The 10,868-nt window shown below is 38.1% G+C and overlaps 1 non-coding gene across 1 annotated transcript; it reads right to left on the bottom strand.

Annotated features, from left to right (window-relative positions):
• Positions 1 to 254: 254 nt before the first annotated feature.
• On the bottom strand, positions 255 to 9,191 carry LOC18423827 (cytochrome P450 86B1). Its single transcript, XR_016053983.1, has 4 exons — positions 7,566 to 9,191; positions 6,788 to 7,460; positions 6,608 to 6,648; positions 255 to 1,345 (listed from the first exon to the last, which is right to left on the bottom strand). It is a non-coding gene; the product is annotated as a cytochrome P450 86B1 (transcript).
• Between the last annotated feature and the right edge of the window lie 1,677 nt (positions 9,192 to 10,868).

Genomic DNA, 10,868 nt, shown 5'->3' with positions numbered 1-10,868 from the left:
ATCTCCACTCCTCTCTTGAAACCCTCTCCCTGAGCTCGAAACTCTCTCCCCTCCTCTTTTGAAAGCTTCCCTCCAATATGACCGGAAATTTCACCCATCTCCGCTATCTCAACCTCTCTTTTAATGCACTGTCTGGAGAGATTCCTACCAGTCTAGCCCAGGCACCGGAGCTCACATCCCTCTTCCTCAACAACAACTTCTCTTGCAATTTACCTAATGGCTTTGGCTCCAATTCTTCCATAGCTACTTAGTTGTTGGATTTTTCTTAGAATTTGAATGGGACTTTTGCCTGAAGACCTGGGTGGCAATATACAGTACCTTAACCTTTCATGGAACCACTTTTCCAGTGAGATTTCAGCAAGTTTGGATCAAAATCCATAATCTTTTTTCGGAAATCCAGGCCTTTGCGGTAGGGCGCTGAAGAATCTTTGATATGCACCTGCAACTCTCTCCAATTCACCCCCCAATTCAACAACTTCACCACCTGCCATTGCAGCAATTCCTAACACTCTTGGGGCTTAGCTCCTATTGCAACCACTGTAACCAACAAAAATGGCTCAACAGTTGTGACTAGAAACCAGAGCAATAACAAAGGGTTGAAACCAGGGGCCATTGCCGCAATTGTGGTTTGAGCATTTGCAAGTCAAGGGCTTCTGGCAATAGTAATCCTTGACAACTACAAGGTCAAGAATCAAAAGGATGAAGTTAAAAATGGGATAAGTTGACTAGGGAGAGAGTTTCGAGAGAGAGGCGTGAAGACGATGACAGGGGAGTGGAGGTACTTTGTAGCAAACAAGCTTTCTTCTCAATAAAAGAGGTGGATTAGGGCTTAACAGTTGATGGCAGGTGGAGGAGAGAGACGGCGGGTGGAGGAGAGAGGATGATAGAGAGAGATAGCGGGTGGAGGAGAGAAAGAGAGAGGGTTATTAGAGAGAGAAAGAGAGATGGAGCTGTTGAACATGGACATTCTAGAGAGAGAAACACACGAGAAGAGAGATTGACAACGTGAGGACAGAGAGAGTTAGAAAAAAGATGTTTTTTTATTTTTTTAATTTTGTTGGGTTAAAAGTTGGAATAAAATAAATAACGTTATTTAGGGGGTTAGATGATAGGTTTTGAAATTTTGGGTTTCGGAAGAAATGAAATATGAAAATGGGGTCTCTCGAGATATTTCATCTGCACAAAGGCCACCTCCTTTTCAAGGCAGGTCCTCGGCCCTCCATTGAAGGGCAGAAATTTGAAACCGCTCTCTGATCTGAGCTTTCCATCTTCTCCAAGCCACCTCTCTGGCTTAAATCTGCAGTCTTCTCCCCATATCCACTTGTTGAAGGATTCACGATCAACCCTGCAATTTCCTAATTTATTGGGGTTGTTTTATTTGTTACTATTCTTTTGGGATGTTTGGGATCACAAGATCCCTATTAATTTGGGGAGTTTCCTTCGGACTCGTTCTTTAGTTTTTGTGTATAAATACATTGTAAAGTCTGCTGCAAAGATACAGTAAGAAAAGGGAGTAGAGAGTTGATACTTGTGGATAGGCAAGCTCTGACGAACCATGTTAAAATCTAAGTGCCTTCTTCTTCTTCCTTTCTCACATTTATTTTCAGGGTATCAGAGCAACGAGATCTTGACCTTGAACATCGATAGGACCTCCGATCCGTACAAACAGAGAGAGAGAGACCATGGCTGAAGTCACACCACCAGAAGTGAAGATATTCTCGCTTTCTTCTCACGGTGCACAAATCTCTTTCTTCTCTCTCAAATTTGTATTAGCATTTTCAGGACCTCGAGCCCTAAGCAACATGACATGTTTTGACCAAGGTTGTTTGCTTATCTGAAATTGGGGTTTTATTGATATATTTGTGGAAAGTCGAAAGTCTTGGGGTTTGCTCTGTGTCAGTGTTTGGTTGCTACTTCTTTTAAAAGTTAGAGATTAGTCTCGATCAAGGGTTTTGTTGTTTCGTTTGAAGTAGTAGGGTTTCTCATCGTTGTTCTGGTGGCTGGGTGCTTATGCTCATAATGAGCTTGGGTTCGAATCCTCTACCCTGATGACGCCTCTAAATGTGCAACCCTCTCTTTCTCTCTCTACAAAATCGCGATCTCTCTTTCCAAATATATGTGTTTTTTTCCCTTTCCATTTTTTTTTGGCGCTGTATTTTCCTTGCAGAACTGGTGGTTGTGTTCATCAGTTTTTTTAATCTGAAATTTAGATTTGGTGGGGGTGTTATTCTTTGTTATTTTGCTGGAATCTCTTTTTTTATCGTCACATTTATCATCTTCAGTCAGATCATTTTTTCTTATGGCTAATAAGGATAGTAACTCTAAATTTTCTACACATGATTTTGAGTCCAACACTAGTATTAAACTAACTACTACCCCGCTCAATGGACTCAATTATATTGCCTGGTCAATGGCTGTATCTCCGGCCTTGAGTGGAAAGTCTATGTTTGGGCATGTAACTAGAAAGATAAAGGAGCCTAAATCTGATGATCCTACATTTGAAGATTGGCAAGCCAAAGTTCAAATGGTTATGTCTTGGATTTTGAATTCCATGCAACTTGCAATTGTTGAAATATTCACCCACTCAGACACAGCTGAACAATTATGGGAATCTATTAGGTCTGTATATGGTAACCAAAATAATACATCTCGCATATATCAATTGAAGCAAGAAATATCCCAAGTTAAACAGGAAAAGTTAGTAACTGAGTTAGTTGCCAGTCTCAAACCAATGTGGGATGAGATGGCCACTTATACTACTGCCACTACTGGCTTGGCCGTCATCCAAAAACGTGTTGAACATGACCAAGTTTTTTAGTTTCTTGTTGCTTTAAAACCTGAATATGAGAGCTTTAGAAGTCAAATATTAATATCAACTGAACTCCCTAGTTTCACAAGGGTTTACTCTACTGTCTTAAGAGAGGAAACTAGGAAGAAGGTAATGAATCCTGAAAAAAATAATATTGAGGTGATTGAGAAATCTGCCTTTGTTGCAAATAATGAGAAGTTTGAAACAAGAAGTCTATTAATAATGAAACAAGAGGAGGAAGTAGTTTTCGTGGACGTGGTAGAGGGCGTCGAGATGGAGGAAGGAACACCTTTAAATGTGATCATTGCAAAGCTCTTGGTCATATAAAAGACCGATGTTGGCTTTTACATCCTCACTTGAGACCTTCAAAGGGTATAGGAGGTGAAAGAATTGGCTCCCAAGCATCCACAACTGATTCACAAATTACTCTGAAAAAATTGCTCAATTTTTCCAGCAGTATGGTAAGAGTGGCAATATCTCCTCACATGACTCTCCCCAAGAAACAAGCAATTCCTCACCTTACTCTCCCCAAGAAACAAGCAATTCCTCACCTTACTCTTTTCATTCCCATTCACATATCCATTCTTGGGTTATTGATTCAGGGGCTACTGATCATATGCCTAATAATCTCAAGTGCTTAACCAGTTACGAGAAATCTTCTAGTAAGCTTCCCGTATCAATAACCAATGGTTCAATTATTCTGGTTCACGACTTCGAAAAATCTAAAATTGTCTCTAACTTTCATGATTATGAAGTATTGTTTCTACCATCATTCCTTCAAATTTGTTATCTGCGAGCAAGATAACCAAAGATCTAAACTGCAATATTCTTTTCCCTCCTTACAATGTTGTCTTTCAGGATGGGGCCATAGGGAGGAAGATTGGTGAAGGGAGAATTTCAAATGGATTATATATCATTGATCAAGAAAATAAAGCTTTGATGTCTAAGTATTTCAGTAGCAAGTTGTGGCATGCTAAAGTTGGTCACCCTTCTGTTCATACTTTACGAATTTTGAGTCCTAATCTTAGTATTGATTTTCATGGGTGTGATACTCGTCAATTTTTTAAATAGACCAAACTTCCTTTTTAGAAGTCTAAGCATGATTGTGATGGGCCCTTTCAGTTAGTTCACTCAGGTGTTTGGGGACTTGCCCCTATTGATTCTTATTCTGAGCATAGATATTTCATTGATGATTGGTCACAAGCAACTTCGATATATCTTTTAAAATCAAAAGAAGAGGTCTTTCATACCTTTAAGGAATTTAATGATCTTGTGTCCAATCAGTATAATGCCAAGATTAAAAAATTTTGATCGGATAATGGCACTGAGTATGTTAATAAAAAATTTTCACTAGTCTTAGCATCATACATCAGACCTCATTTGTCGGGACCCCTCAGCAAAATGGGGTTGCTAAAAAGAAAAATAGGCACATTCTTGAGGTTGCTAGGTTCTTAATGTTTGAGAAAAATCTTCCAAAGAGATTTTGGTCTGAAGCTGTCTTGACTACCTGTTACCTTATTAATAGACTTCCTAGTAAGGTTCTCCATGATAAATCCCCTCTTAAAGTTTTAAATAAAAGGAAGATTAACATCTCTCACCGGCCTGTTTTTGGGTGTGTTTGTTTTTCTCATATTCTTGATCATAAGCGTGACAAACTTGATTCCCGAGCTAATAAGTGTATTTTTGTTGGATATTCCTCCACAAAAAAGGGTACAAATGTTATAGTCCAATACAAAAATAATTGTTTGTTTTCAGAAATGTTCAATTTTTTGAGGATGAATCCGATTTTCAACACAACTCTGAATTATCTTAAAATATGGCTCAGGGGGAGTATCCTCTTCAAGTTTCTGTTAGTCAAAACAATAGTTCTTATGAAAGAAATCTCGAAAATCAAGAAAATTGGGAGAATTGGAATATTGGCAATGACAATGAGAATGAAGCTGGCAACGACAGTGACACTCCAAGAGGTAATAACCCCATGGCCCATCCTCCCGATCCTTCCCTTCGTAAGTCATCTCGTGTTACTCACCCTTCTTCAAGATTGTAGGACTTTTTTACTTATCATGCTGCTTCTCATCCTACTCAAAATCAAATTTGCTACAAAATATTTCTTCAAAGTACTATGCTTTCTTGAGTTATATTTCGAATAATGTTGAACCCAATAATTTTAATGATGCTTACTCTCAACCTGTCTAGAGGAAGCCATGGAGGTTGAGCTATCGGCCCTTGATAAAACCATACTTGGGATATAGTTCGTTTACCTAAAGGAAAAAAGGCCGTTGGTTGTAAATGTGTTTTCAAAATTAAATACAATAGTGATGGTACCATTTAGAGATATAAGGCAAGACTTGTTGCCAAAGATTTATCCAAACATATGATGTGGATTATAAGGAAACCTTTGCCCATGTTGCGAAGATGGGTACTATTCAGGTTCTTCTTTCCATTGCTGTAAATTGTGGATGGTCTTTGTGGCAAAGGTATGTTAAAAATGCATTCCTTCATGGAGACCTTGAGGAAGAAGTGTACATGAACATTCCTCCAGGTCATTCTAAAGAAGGAAATCGTGAACATACCTGTAGACTTAAAAAGGCTTTATATGGACTCAAACAATCTCCGAGAGCGTGGTATGCAAAGCTGAGTACTACCCTATTAAGTATAGCATTTTAAAAGGGCTCTGCTGACTCTTCCTTATTCAGTAAGAATGGAAAAATGGAATTGTTTTTGTCCTTGTTTATGTTAATGATATTGTAATAACTGGTAACGACAACAAAGGAATCTCAAAGCTAAAAAGATATTTTCAAAGCAAATTTGATATTAAAGATTTAGGACAACTCAAGTACTTTCTTGGAATTGAGGTTGCATACTCCAAAAAAGGAATTTTTATATCTCAAAGAAAGTATGTTTTGGATCTCTTAAAAGATATTGGCAAACTTAAGGTCAAACCTCTTGATATTCCAGTCGACTTGAATAATAAACATACTTTTGATGAAGGGGAACCTCTTGAAAATATTGTTAGATTTCAAAGACTTGTTGGGAAACTAATCTATTTGACTGTTTCTAGGCCAGATATCACTTATGTTAGCCTAGTTAATCAATTTATGCATGCCCCAAAAACTAGTCATATGATTGCTATTAAAAGAATCCTTCAGTATCTAAAATCCAGCCCTGGAAGAGGAATGTGGCTAAAATGTAATAATCACATTGATATTGTTGGATATTCTGATGCTGATTGGGCTGGATGCCCAAATGATCGAAGGTCTACTACTGGGTTCTGTACAATGGTTGGTGGAAGCCTTGTCATTTGGAAAAGTAAGAAGCAAAGTGTGGACGCTAGATCAAGCGCAGAAGCCAAATATAGAGCCATGGCTGCAACTGCAAGTGAACTTGTTTGGTTTAAGTTTCTCCTTCAGGACCTTGGGTTTCAAGTGAAATTGCCAATGAAAATATTTTGTGAGAATCGAGCTGTCATTCATATTGCTTCACATCATGTATTTCATGAAAGGACTAAACACATTGAGGTAGACTGTCACTTTGTCCGTAATAAGGTTCAAGCTGAAATTATTAACACTTCATTTGTTTAAAGTAAAGACTAGTTAGCAAATATTTTTACCAATGCAATTTCAAAGACTAGTTTTTTACAAGCTTTGAGCAAGTTGGCCCAACTTGAGGGGGAGTGTTGAAGGATTCATGGTCAGCCCTGCAGTGTTCTAATTTATTGGGGTTGTATTATTTGTTCCTATTCTTTTGGGATGTTTGGGACCAAAAAATCCCTATTAATTCGGGGAGTTTCCTTCTGACTTGTTCTTTAGTATTTGTGTATAAATACATTGTAAAGTCTTCTGCAAAGATACAATAAGCAAAGGGAGTAAAGAATTAATACTCGTGGATGTAAGCAAGCTTTGTCGAGCCACGTTAAAATCTGAGTGCCTTCTTCTTCTTCTTCTCTTCTCACATTTATTTTAACCACTCCATCCTTACCATGGGGTAGATATTGTATACGATTATTGTCCCTGGTTCCACAGTGGTGTTGTCCTGTAAAACATCCTTTTCTCGAACTCCCTTGTGGTCTAATGGTAGCGAGGGGTAGAGATGTAGAGTCTTGGATTAGGCGGCGTGGAGGTAGTGGAGCTCGCTCAGGTCCTCGGTACCCTTCTCCTTAAGCTCATCTAAGAACTTGGCCTCAACCTCATGGTGCCTGCTCACGAGCCAAAAGAACCAGGTTAGGGCTGCCCCCGTTGTGTCCCCCTATGTTATCAAGAAGTTCACTGCAACGTCTCTCAGGTATTTGTTAACAGTCCCGAACACATCGCCCTTTGCAAAGATCAAAAGCAGGTCTCCGCAACCGCTACCTCTGCCTCGTGCACTCATCACCTGACGTGCCACAAACTCATCCATGGTGTGCACGCCCTGGGCTAGTCGAGATTCCATGCCAAGTACCAGTCGACGCATCAGCTTCCACCACATGTGCGGCAGGACGTGCCTCACCACAACCGCCTCCATGACCTCATCTGCAGCCTGGGCAAAGCGTACGAGTGGGAGCTCAGGCACAAGGCAGCCGATAGCCTCATTGAACAAGGCCGCACAGGTCGCGTCCACCATGTATCGCATCATGAGGTATTGCAAGTCGACTACCGCCCCCTCTTCAGCAGATCTGTGAAGTATAGGCACCAAGTTGATGAAGGTGAGCTCACGACTCTTTTTCTCAAAAATTGTTCAAAAGGATTTCGAGTGGACATGAGCATTTGCGGTGCGCCACTGAGCCTGCCACTCATCGGCATCGATGTTGAAGATGTCGTCGCCCATGAGCTCCCAGAAAATGTCTTGGAAGTCTGGGCCTTTGGAGAAGTTGGAGAAGCGGGTCTCGAGGATGTACTCCACGTTGCAGGGGTCGCAGGTGAGAACGAGACGCTTTCTGGTGAGGAGGGGACCACAAGCAGTGAAGGTGCCGCCGACGGCATTGTGGACCTCAGCCAACAGCATTGTGGACCTCAGCCAACGGCATTGTGGCGCTGCCTCATGTAGTGGAGCAGGAGGAAGCAGAGGCCGGCAAGTAAGACCTCCGCCCACCCCACGCCGCACAGAACCACCTTCGTCCATGGCTTTGGCAGAGCAACAAATGAGACCGCCTGTTTCTTTCAATGCTGTCGCATTGATTATGCCGGATTTTGTCTTCATTTCTTTCTGTTTCCGAGGAATGGAGTGGCATGAATGGTGACGTCAAGCAACACTGCATCTCAACATCACTTCCTATTACTGAATTGGGAAACAAACAACAAAGAAAAGGAAAATTGTTTCTAGAGGGCTTGATCGCATGTGTTCCATAAAAACAATGGAAACTAATGCTCCAAATGTTTTCTTCCTAAAATTACTATTTTAAATTTTAATTTTAATTTCATTTTATTTTTTCATGTTCATGATCTCCATGTTAGAGATTATGTGTCCTTAAAAATTAAGTTCAAAAATTTGTCTCAAAATTAAATTTATTAATATGCCCGTATGTTTACTATGCGAGCTTGGAACCCACATATGAGACACTAGAGTCTTGATAGTTTAGAGAGAGAACTAAATAAAATCGAGTAGAGAGAGAGTTTAGCCCACTGGTGAACCACTTTATATAGAGCCCCACAAGGTAGTTGTGCATATTTACTGTAGCAGTAGTTATATGCACCACCAACAACAACAAATTACATGTAGCCCCATAACTAACTCACTTGATGGTTGTGTAAAGTGCACCCACACGCACACCCGCTTACATGCACCTTCTATCTCCTTTGTATTAAGAGTATTTAACATGAGAATACGTGCTCTTAAATACAGCTCAAGAAACTCTCTCCTCTTCAATGTGGGACTCAAACCCACATCTTTCTTTCTCTACGGAACAAATTAGGAAAGAACAATATAACAATAGTCCAAGAAATTTAGGAAGAAAGAAATTTAGGAAAGAATAGTAAACCGTATTGTTGTTTTGAAGTACTCTTAAGCTTTTTTCAAACAAAAAATACTAACACTATTTATCTTTTTTTGATCACGAGGTCACAATCAGTATAGAAAAAATTGAACTGGAACAGTTAACTGGACATGGGCCCAACAGTTCAACTAGCCAACAGGTAAATCTAATCGGACAAGTCCCAATAGTAAAAAAAGTGTTAAAAAAATAAAAAATAAAAAATAAATCTAATAAAATATGAAAGGTATATTTAAAAAATGATTAAACAAAGCACATCCAAATGAAGTTCAAAATTAATGAAAAATGGATTTTAAAAAATCGATTTGTGCCCAAGTGTATTTTTAAAAAATTTCAGAAAAGGTGGGAAAATGTAAAAATAAGTATAAATGGCCAAAAAAATTTCAATCTTTTCCATAATGATAAAAAATATAAAAAAAAATATTACAAATAAAATCCCTTATTTTTTGGGATAGTTATATTTTTAAAAAATTATTTTTGTTTAAAAAAATGCCTGACCAGTCACCAAAACTGGCCAAAACTAGAACTAGCTAGTGACTGGTTTCGATCTAACCAGGTAGTTATCGGTTAGAACACCAAATTTTCTTTCAATGGTCACAATCACTCCTAGTCATTAGATGTCAAATTAGATCTTATAGCCACATTATATGATAAATGTTTTTTTTCTAAACTTTGAGTTTAGTCAATGACATGCTCACATCCATTCTATTTGAGATATAAAGGATAGGAGGGATTGTGACCTCTGTGTGCTACAAGTAAATAGTTTCTTTGTATACTTTTTCAATACAAAAATACCTTTTAGAAGATAAGCGTCTGGGAAAGAGCAAGGGTATTTTCATAAAAATCTATTAACACCTCATTTTAGCATTAAAATTATTTTTTTTTGTTTTCTGTGTGTTTTATTGTCATAAAATCGAATAACATTAAAAGTACAATAATGGAGATCAAAACTCATTTTTATAAATATTGAAATAGCTCACTTAAGTCCCGTATTTTTATAGTTATGTTGTATTTTAATTATATTATTGTTTCTATATATCCTATTATGCTTAAATTTTAGGCATCCATACATCCCACCATAACATAGTTACAAAAAATATGAAAATACAATTAAATGAAATAAAGATGAACAAAATACCCCACAAATTGTAAAATCTTAGGGGCATTTTGGTTATTTTATCTATTTTAAAATATTTTTTAGTACCTTTTTAGGAATTTAATAAGTATCAATTCCCCAAGTTTGAGCTCAATCTGATATGTAGAAGGGGAAATAAAACTAAAATACTATGTACACTCCTAAAATTTGGAGTTGAGTGTAAAATATAAAATATATTAGACTATTTTTAAATTTGATAAAAAATGAGATTTTTGTCAAAATTTTCCAGATATTTTGATAAATATCGACACCCTTATTTACAGTGCTCTATCTCACAAGTTTTCTATTTCACTCCCTTAGACTTCGGCTTACCTAGTGGAAGTAGTGTTTTTTAAAACTTGGATAGGTGGAGCAAATCATTCACCCTTTGATCCATGTTAGATCGTTGGATTGCCGATCCAAATCAGGTCTGGATCGATTCGAATTGGTGATTCAGAAAATATTTAAAAACAAATGAAATAAAACAAAAATTGAAATAAAGTTTATCGGGTGGGTATTTAGAGGGACCTAAGAAAATATTTAGGTAAACCGAGCTAGACCCATACGATCTTGGAATCAATTTGGTCTTGACCTATTCCTATCCAGTTCAGCGATCAAAATCAGAAATCAACGGATTTTAGAAAGTTGAGTGGGAGACACTAACTCGCACTTCGAAAGAAAAGTGGTGACTTATTAGAACACTAACTCGCACTTCGCTCCAAAAGTGGTGACTTGCAGCCATCTTTAACTACCCAAAAGAATGCGTTTTGATTTCACTTGGTTGGAAAAATATAGTATATTCCAACTTCCAAGCGACAACAATGGATGTGGTTTATCAACACAGTGGTGTGGGATGGAGAGCAATTCAATTAATCATGTATTTGTTCCCCTCCTTCACTTCTGAATCCACTATGTTAGTAAAAATTAATGGAGCACGGATGAAACCAAATTCGAGGTCA

This window comes from Amborella trichopoda, chromosome 4 (assembly GCF_054954075.1).
Source record: "Amborella trichopoda isolate Santa Cruz 75 chromosome 4, AtrichopodaSantaCruz75HAP2 v2.0, whole genome shotgun sequence".
Lineage (NCBI taxonomy): Eukaryota > Viridiplantae > Streptophyta > Magnoliopsida > Amborellales > Amborellaceae > Amborella > Amborella trichopoda.
The sequence above is the reverse complement of the archived record's forward strand: the minus strand, read 5'-3'. Positions and strand labels throughout refer to the sequence as shown.